At 43.5% G+C, this 8,311-nt stretch overlaps 1 long non-coding RNA gene across 1 annotated transcript; it reads left to right on the forward strand.

Moving 5' to 3' along the window:
- The first annotated feature begins 342 nt into the window (after window positions 1–342).
- Window positions 343–7,075, forward strand: LOC110292138. Its single transcript, XR_002377668.1, has 3 exons — window positions 343–372; window positions 3,398–3,475; window positions 6,475–7,075. It is a non-coding gene; the product is annotated as an uncharacterized LOC110292138 (long non-coding RNA).
- The last annotated feature ends 1,236 nt before the right edge of the window (window positions 7,076–8,311 follow it).

Genomic DNA, 8,311 nt, shown 5'->3' on the forward strand with positions numbered 1-8,311 from the left:
CACAACAAAGACAGTGTAGTGTAGAATACAGTTTATTCAGGGCATGGGGAGGGGAGTTAAGAGGGTAGAAGAGTCAGAGAAAGGCAGAGAGAGGGAGAGAGTAGAGAAGTAAAGGCTGGCCATGACCACGTGGAGAGAGGAGGAAGGGAGGGGGAAGGGAAAAGCCTAAGAGGGCAAGAGAGAAGCAAGAGGGAAGCAAGAGTAAGGGAGAGAGGAGAGGGCAAGCAGCCCCTTTTATAGTGGGCCAGGCCTACCTGGCTGTTGCCTGGTAACTGTGGGGAGGAGCATACCTGGCTGTTGCCAGGTAGCTGTTGGGGTGGAGTTTAGACAGAATGCTAACACCTGGGAAGATGTGACAAGATGGGTACACAGGTAATCAGCCATGTGGCAGAATACAAGCTAGAATAAATGGGATATTTTAAGTTATATCTAATCAGAGAAGAGCCTAGCTAAATGGCCAAATAAATATATTTTGAGTCTGAGTCTTATTTCTGGGGACATGGGAATGAGAGGTAGAACCGGACCTACCATCAGCAAAATGTTGCCCAACATGGGGTAGTTAGAACCTAAGCTTACAGCCTGAAAAGACCCAGGTAAAAAGCAGGGAATAGTCAGGCTAGCTGGACAAGAGATCTGGTCTCTATAAAACAAAAAAAGTAAAGAACAAAAACAGACCGAAGCCAAAGCTTCCCCGAACAACACAAGACTAATAGCTGGGAAGGAAAGTTCTTAGCCAAGAAGCCGGAACCCGCAGAGAGAGTACAGAAGGAGGCTTTTTAAAGAGGCCCCTACTAAATTTAAAACCAGAAAGTAGACGTTGGAGCTTCTCCCAAGGACAAAACACAGCAGTGCCAGGCAGAGTTCTAGGAACCAGCTCCAGGTTGCACACAGAGTGAGTGCAGCAGATGCAGCCACAAACCGAAAAACCTGGGGAGAATTCCTGGAAACCACAGCTATAGGATAAGCCACTTCAGGTTCTCCCAAGCTTGGCACAGCAGGTTGACCCTGTCCTGTCCTAAGGGAATTAACGTGCAATACTCATGGTGTGCAGAAATGCAGCACTAAGTTTGCTGCTGCAGCCAGAATTGGACAGAAGGCCAAAACACCGTTCCCTGTAAACAAAGGGACACGGGTGTGGCCAGGCACCGCACAACATCTGTGCTAAATAACAGCAGACACAGGAGACAGAGATGAGCAGATCTCTGTGAATTCTAGACCAAGCTGTACTACACAATAAAAAAGTTCTTTTGTCTATAGAGACTGCTGAACTTAATCAGGATGATTCTGAATTGTTGGCATTGTTTATTCAGCTACAGTGATCAGAAATTAAGAAGCATCCATTGGATATAACACACATCAGAGCCCATACAGTTCTGCCAGGCCCTCTGGCACAAGATAATAGTGAGATTGAGCAGCTATGGATAGGAAGTGTACTAGAGACTTCAGAATTTTATAAACACACACACACACACACACACACACACACACACCACGTTAACAGCAAAGGTTTAAAGAAAGAATTATCTATCACTTGACAACAAGCCATGGAAATTGTGAGGGGATGTCCTTCTTGTTCTTTATATAACCAAACCCCATTACCTACAGGAAGTAACCCTAACTGTACCCAAAGAAATGAAATTTGGCAAGTGGATGTGTTTCATTTTATGGAGTTTGGTGAACTAAAATATAAACCCCATACTATAGACATTCAGGATTTCAGTGGGCAGCTGCCCTAGCTTCTGAAAAGGCAGACTCTGTTATTATGCATTTGTTAGAAGTTATGGCCATTATGAGAATACCCGTACAAATTAAGACTGACAATGCTCCAGCATATGTCTCTAATAAGATGAAGCAATGTTTTATATATTATGATATAAAACATGTTACGGTATACCACACAATCCTACAGGCAAGCAATTGTGGAGAGATCTAATTATACCTTAAAAGAGGTGCTTAACAAGCTAAAAGGGGTAACAAAGACCCCCCCCAGGTAGATTGCATAGTGCTTTATCAACCTTAAATTTTTTTTGAATGTTAGTAAGCAAAAAACTATGGCTGCAGAAAGGCATTGGATTGCAGAAAAAACTGCTGAACCTGTGCCAGGAAATGTTCGTGAACGCCCAAAAGACCACCAAGGAGCCGATTCCAATGTAATCTCATTAGGGTCTCTTTATTTAAGCTCGAGCTTGGGCCACGCCACCATCTTTGATGCAGGAGAATGGGAGGGGACCTGAGCCCAGTTTCAGACAAGCATTTACAGAGGCAAGAAGGGGGTATCTAACCTGGTACACATCTGATTGGGGGCCATTATGTCCTTTAACATAATTGGCTGGTTCTGGGAGCCAAGCCATAAACTTAACTTCTGCTTTCTTCCTGATTGGTGGTTGCTAGGAAGTGAAGTGCCAGGGGGAGGCTTGTAACCTGGAGGTGCAGATTTGTTGGGGAATAACCTGGAAACTGGTGCTAGACACAGGTTTTGTTGGGGGATAACCTGGTAACTGGTGCTAGATACAGGTTTGTTAGGGGTTAACCTGGAAACTGGTGCAAAGTACTGGCCTGTTAGTTAACTTAGGTCAGGTTCTCTAAGATAGAGTCTAAACACAAAAGATCTGGCCTCTCAGACTAAAGCAGTCTGTTTATTTTAAAGATGTCCTAACCTCAGAATGGAAAACATGGAATATGTTACACTGAGGGAGAGGTTATGCCTGTATTTCCACAGGAAAAGAAAAGCTGTGAGTTCCTTCCAAATTGATAAAAATCAGACATGACAAAGAGAGGCCCTCCCGAAGAGGCTATCTATGGACAAGAAGGGGGAGATTGACAAGATAAACAAAATAGGTGATGTGCACACTGATCTCTGTCGATGGAGACAGCTATGGGACTGGCTGAGCTTAAATGTCTACATTCGGCCAATAAATCTTGTTGGCTACAAAGTTCTTGTAACTTATTATTACACACCATTCTTTCATCGGGCATGAATGGGGAGTTATAGTGCAGTTTGATTATGTGATCAGACTGACACCTGCTCAAACAAAGATCAGGAAATCATCCTTGATTGATCTGTGCTTCCTGCGCATTCCATACCAATGTCTTTATAAAACTCAGCTTTGTATATTGCAGAATAAAGGACTAGGAGAGCAGCCCTGACAGGAGTCACCCTTGAGGATGCTGAGATTCCAGATCCCTGCTTGATCCTGCCTCAGGCTGATGCTGTTCCCAGAGACTTTCTTCTAGATCAGCTTCAAGAAGGACTGCTAATCCCAGATGACCTCAGCTCATCCAGCCTTTCAGACCGTTCCAATCCAGACTTCAGTTAAGCCCCAAACTTTCCCAACACAGAAACTAGACAACAAATGCTACAGCTCGCTTTCTTAATTTTTTTTCTAATTTTCTTGAGCCCCCAAACAGAAATTCTTCACCCAGTTCAGCAGGAAGCAATTATCAGAAGACCGTCGTCCCAAGCCCTTAAGTTGAGGTGAACAATTTTAGTTATTTTACAAGTTATATGTTATCATTTTAGGGGATAATTAGAAATAATTATAGTCCTGAACAGAGAGAAGACAAAATAGGGAGGTTAGAATCAGGGATTTCTTTTTCTTTTCTCTTTCTTTCTACGTAAGGTAGGAAGTTGAAAAGAAATGGGGTGAGAATAGAGAAATATTATAACAAATTAGACAAATAGGGGTAGATTCTTGAATCTACTCTTAAACCAAACATCAAACAAACAAAAACATGTTATAGTCAGGCAGGAGATTGACCCAGGAAGATGTGAGAAGATGGACACATGGTACCTGAGCACATGTAACCAGCCACATGGCAGAATGTTGGTTAAAATAAATGGGTTATTTTAGTTATGATCTAGTCAGAGAAGGGCCTAGCTATATGGCCAGGGTCTTTGCAAATATATTTTAAATCTGAGTCTTATTTCTGGTAGCATGGGACTGGGAGGTAGAACTGGACCCAACATCACACCATTCTCTGAAAATAAATATTTTTATTAAGTACTAAAGGGCTGGTTAAAAGTATATGCAACTCTTGCAAAGGACCTGCATTCAGTTCTAAGCACTCACATGGGGTGGCTGACAACCACCTATAATTCCAGCTCCAGAGACTCCAACATCCTTTTCTGGCCTCCCTAGACACCTGCACTCATGGGTACATACCTCTCTGCCAAGACACACATAATTAAAAAGTAAAAATAAATCTTTTGGTTTGTTTGTTTGCTTTTTCAAGACAGGGTTTCTCTGTGTAGTCCTGGCTGTCCTGGAATTCTTATAGACCATGCTGGCGTCGAACTCATAGAAGTCCACCTGCCTCTGCCTCCTGACTGCTGGGATTAAAGGCATGTGCCAAAAGGAAATCTGTAAAAAAATGAAAAGTATTTTAAAATGACCATAAACGTGTAGTAAACATGACAAACTGTTAACAACAGTGTAGGCAATCACCCAGTGGGACAGACCCAAATGATGCACACTTAATTTTATTTCAATACAGCCATTTTAGCTTAAGGTGAAAAGGTAGATTTTCAATATGTGGGACAATTAAGTAACCTAAAGAAAAACAATATTAGATTTCACACCTGCCTAACAAAGTTGGGTAAAGATTCACATAAGAAAAGTAATGTTATGACAATTCTTAGGAATGTGTCCAGGAGAGTAACGTCATTGTTCTGGGGAAGGTTGGGTGTTGTTTCTTGTGTTTTCAGTGTTAAATCAAAGCCCAGATCCCATGTCTGCCATGCAGAGCTCTTCCACGGTTTTTAAAACAAGACACGAGGAGACATAGCATAAAGGAAAGGATGGATGCATTCACTTACATTAGAAGTTGTAACTTCTGCTATCTAAAGGCTTCTAAAGCTAGAGAAATGCATAGTTAATATATATTATAAATGATAGTTAATATGCAGATTATATATCAGTAAGAAAAGGCAACACTATTAAAAATATTCAAAAGAAATCAGTAGCGTTTTCACCCACCATGAGGCACAGATGGCTCAGTAATATATTAAAATGTATGCCAATGTAATAATCAGGGAAATGCAAATATACAGCATGGAATGCTCTTCACACTGAGCTGGTTAGCAAAAGTTAATGATTAATCAATGCCAAATGTTGGTGAGCGTGTGGCTTCATGGGATCGTCTATCCATAGTGAATTAGCACGTCAAATGGCAAAACTGGTTTATTTGGAAGTGGTTGACACGGTTAGGTAATGGCAAACATCTGTATCACCTGTGACCTGGTAACTCAGCACTGCATGGGTAGCCTAGAGGACCAATATGAGTAAGTTAGTATTTAGGTGTTTGCAGCAGTGTTCAAAATGGGATACTGGCTAATGGGGAGGGAAGAAATATTTTAGATAAATACTTGAAATAATTTTATGAGATGGCTAAGACTCGCTCCTTTGTTTTGTTTTGCTTTTTTTTGAGACAGGATCTCACAGTGTGGTCCAAGCTCGCTGGAACCTGTTGTGTAAACAAGATTGGCCTTGAACTTGTAGTGATCTTCCTGCCTCAGTCTCTGAAGTACTAAATGGGCCACTATTCCCTGAAAAGCCTATATCTTGACAGTGGCATCCCTAGATTTTATTTAGAAATTAAACTCAGGGCTTCTTGTACACTAGACAAATGTTCACACACACACACACACACACACACACACACACACAGAGTGATCCTAATAAACAAAAATAAGTGCATGCAATACTCTGATAAGCTCATTGTAAGGCTCTCTGGTGAGTCTGGAAGCTCCTTAATTTACATCCTGTTACCCTCACTATAATAGAATCTGTAAGCTGAACCATCATACATTAGGGGCCATCTGTGTTACAGTGTCCCCTGTATCTAGACTCTGACTGATAGAACAGTAAGATGACTACAATTACATACATACAGGCAGTGCTTACTATGAGCACAACCGTTCTGAGTGTCACGTGTGTGAGCTCACCTCTATATGCTAGAATGTCATTATTTCTATGCTACATATAGAGAAAACTCAGCTCAAGGCCCAGGGTAACTGAGTCAAACCCAAGTCATTTGCTTGAGGTCTGTGCTCTTCATAGCTGCCCATGGTACATGTGTTTTGTAAAGAATGTATGAGTGGACCAGTTGTAGTGGCTGAGCCAGCTGTGATCTCACTGAAAGTTCTAGGCCAGCCTAGACTACAGAGTGAGACCCTGTGTCAAAGATACAAAACTACAGAATAAAGGAGTATTCTGGTCTGCAGAAGAAAAGGCTGGAGAGGGAGAGCATTCCAGCCAGCCCAGATGGTCTCTGGGCTGGGCTCTGCCTTGACAGTGGGTTTTGACATCCTCAACCTGCTCCGCCTTAGAAACAGGGATGGTTTCAGTGCCCTGTGATTTGCGCAGCGGCAGAAGCCCTGTTCTCAGAAGGGTTTTGTGTTTGGCTTTAATGTTCTGCTGTCATCGCCTATAAAACCATCTTAAGTTTACCTTTGAGCTCGTGTTCTATACACAGTGTGTGACGGCCAGCGAGTCTGCTTGTGAGAAAAGGAGATACTTACCACACAAGCCCAGCGCTGTGTCAGCCTTTCCATTCTCGAGTTGTATGTGGAACGCCTCATGGGTGCGCGCCAGGGAAGCATGGGAGTACAGCAAGGTGTAAGTAAGCAAGCTCAAGAGAAGCTCGGTCAGGTCTGCGAGTGAGCAAGCAGGAGGCCCGACAGCCTCCAGGAACCCCCCCCCCCACGCTCCCACCCCCGCTTTCTTCTAACGGGGCTTGCTTTACTCTCACCAAGGACAGAATGTATTCTGGAAAACTCAGCCAAGGAACCTCGTGTTCGTTTTATTCACGTGCCTTCCCCATAAAGGCGGGCCACTCACAGTGAGAGTAACACAGACAGCGAAGACACTGGCTCCTTTCAGTCTTTCCCTACTCCTCATTAGGCGTAGTCAGAAAGCACCCGTGGAGTATGTCTCATTGAAACGTGAAACACATGCAGTACTGTGCTGTGTTTTCCCAGGTCTGCTTAAAAGCAAAATGCATGCACGTGTGTGGGACACAAACCACAAACCATGATTTGATTTGGGTAATTCTGAAATCTGAATAGAATTTGAACGGATTTGTTTGTTTGTTTGTTTGTTTGTTTGTTTAACAGGGTCTCACTAGGTAGCCCTAGCTGTCCTCTACTCACCAGGTAGATTGGGCTGCCTTCAAGCTTGAGAAGATACCTCTGCCTCATTGGGGGCTAGGATTAAAGACTTACCACACCAAGCAAGCGGCTGTCCATTTGCACTTGATGCTGGCATTGCGAGTCTGGCAGAGTCTCATTCCAGAGACCTGGAATCTTGACATTTTGGAAGGCCAAGGCAAGAGGATTGCAAGTTTGAGGCTAGCCTGGGCTACAGGAGATCTTATAGCAAAGCGAACCAAACAACAAGAACTAAGCCAGAGAAATACATTAGGTAGCAAGTAGAACCAGATGACTAGTTAGGACTGTGGAAGCAGGCAAGCTGTTTTAATGCCTTCTGAGTTTGTCTTCCTGCTTTGGGAGCAGAGATGCACTGCACTGATTCTGCAAATATCCTCCTGGCTCTGAGGCCCACGAATTCTGCCATCAGCCCCCATATAAATTTCCTTTTTATCTATGCTAGTTGGATTTAATTTTCTGTGACTTGATACCAAGAGTCCTGACAGGCTTTGAAGCTTTCCCTGAGCACATGTTAGCTTTATACTTTACTCCACCCAGTGAGAGGCTGCATGGTACAATGCAGAAACCATGGGCTTTCATAACTAGGAAGGAGGAAGAAGAATAAAAAAAGGCTCATTCACTTCAGAAACACCACACAGCATCCACAAGGAGCTGAGATTTGAATTTAGCTCATTGCCACCATAGAATGTTTGCTAGAACCCTCTACGAACATAGGCTGTGACTGCACCCTGCAGAATTGGGGCCACAAGCCCATTGAACCCCTGAGATATTGACTGAGCAATTGCATTCTATGCTTTATTTATTTCTTTTACTTAAATAGTGAGATTTGATGACACAGACCTTGTGACCAGATACTTTTCTGGTCTAGCGAGCCCTTTCAGGAGGTCAGCTGTCCCACTGGATCCCCTGGGGCACAGCATTCCTGGCAAGTTCAGGTGTTAGAGTTAGAATGCTCCCTGCGCTGGGACAGAGTGCTCCCCATGGAAAAGTGGCTGATCTCACGGGGGTTCCAGTCTCACTTCCCTAAGACAAGGCAGGAAGGAGATGGCAGGTGCAGGCATGATTCTTCCACCAAATCACTTTCCTCCATCTGGTGAGGCCAGGGAGGCAGGGTAGGGCCCTTCTACAGAGGTTAGCTGGGTC

The sequence above is a fragment of the Mus caroli genome, chromosome 4 (assembly GCF_900094665.2).
Source record: "Mus caroli chromosome 4, CAROLI_EIJ_v1.1, whole genome shotgun sequence".
NCBI lineage: Eukaryota > Metazoa > Chordata > Mammalia > Rodentia > Muridae > Mus > Mus caroli.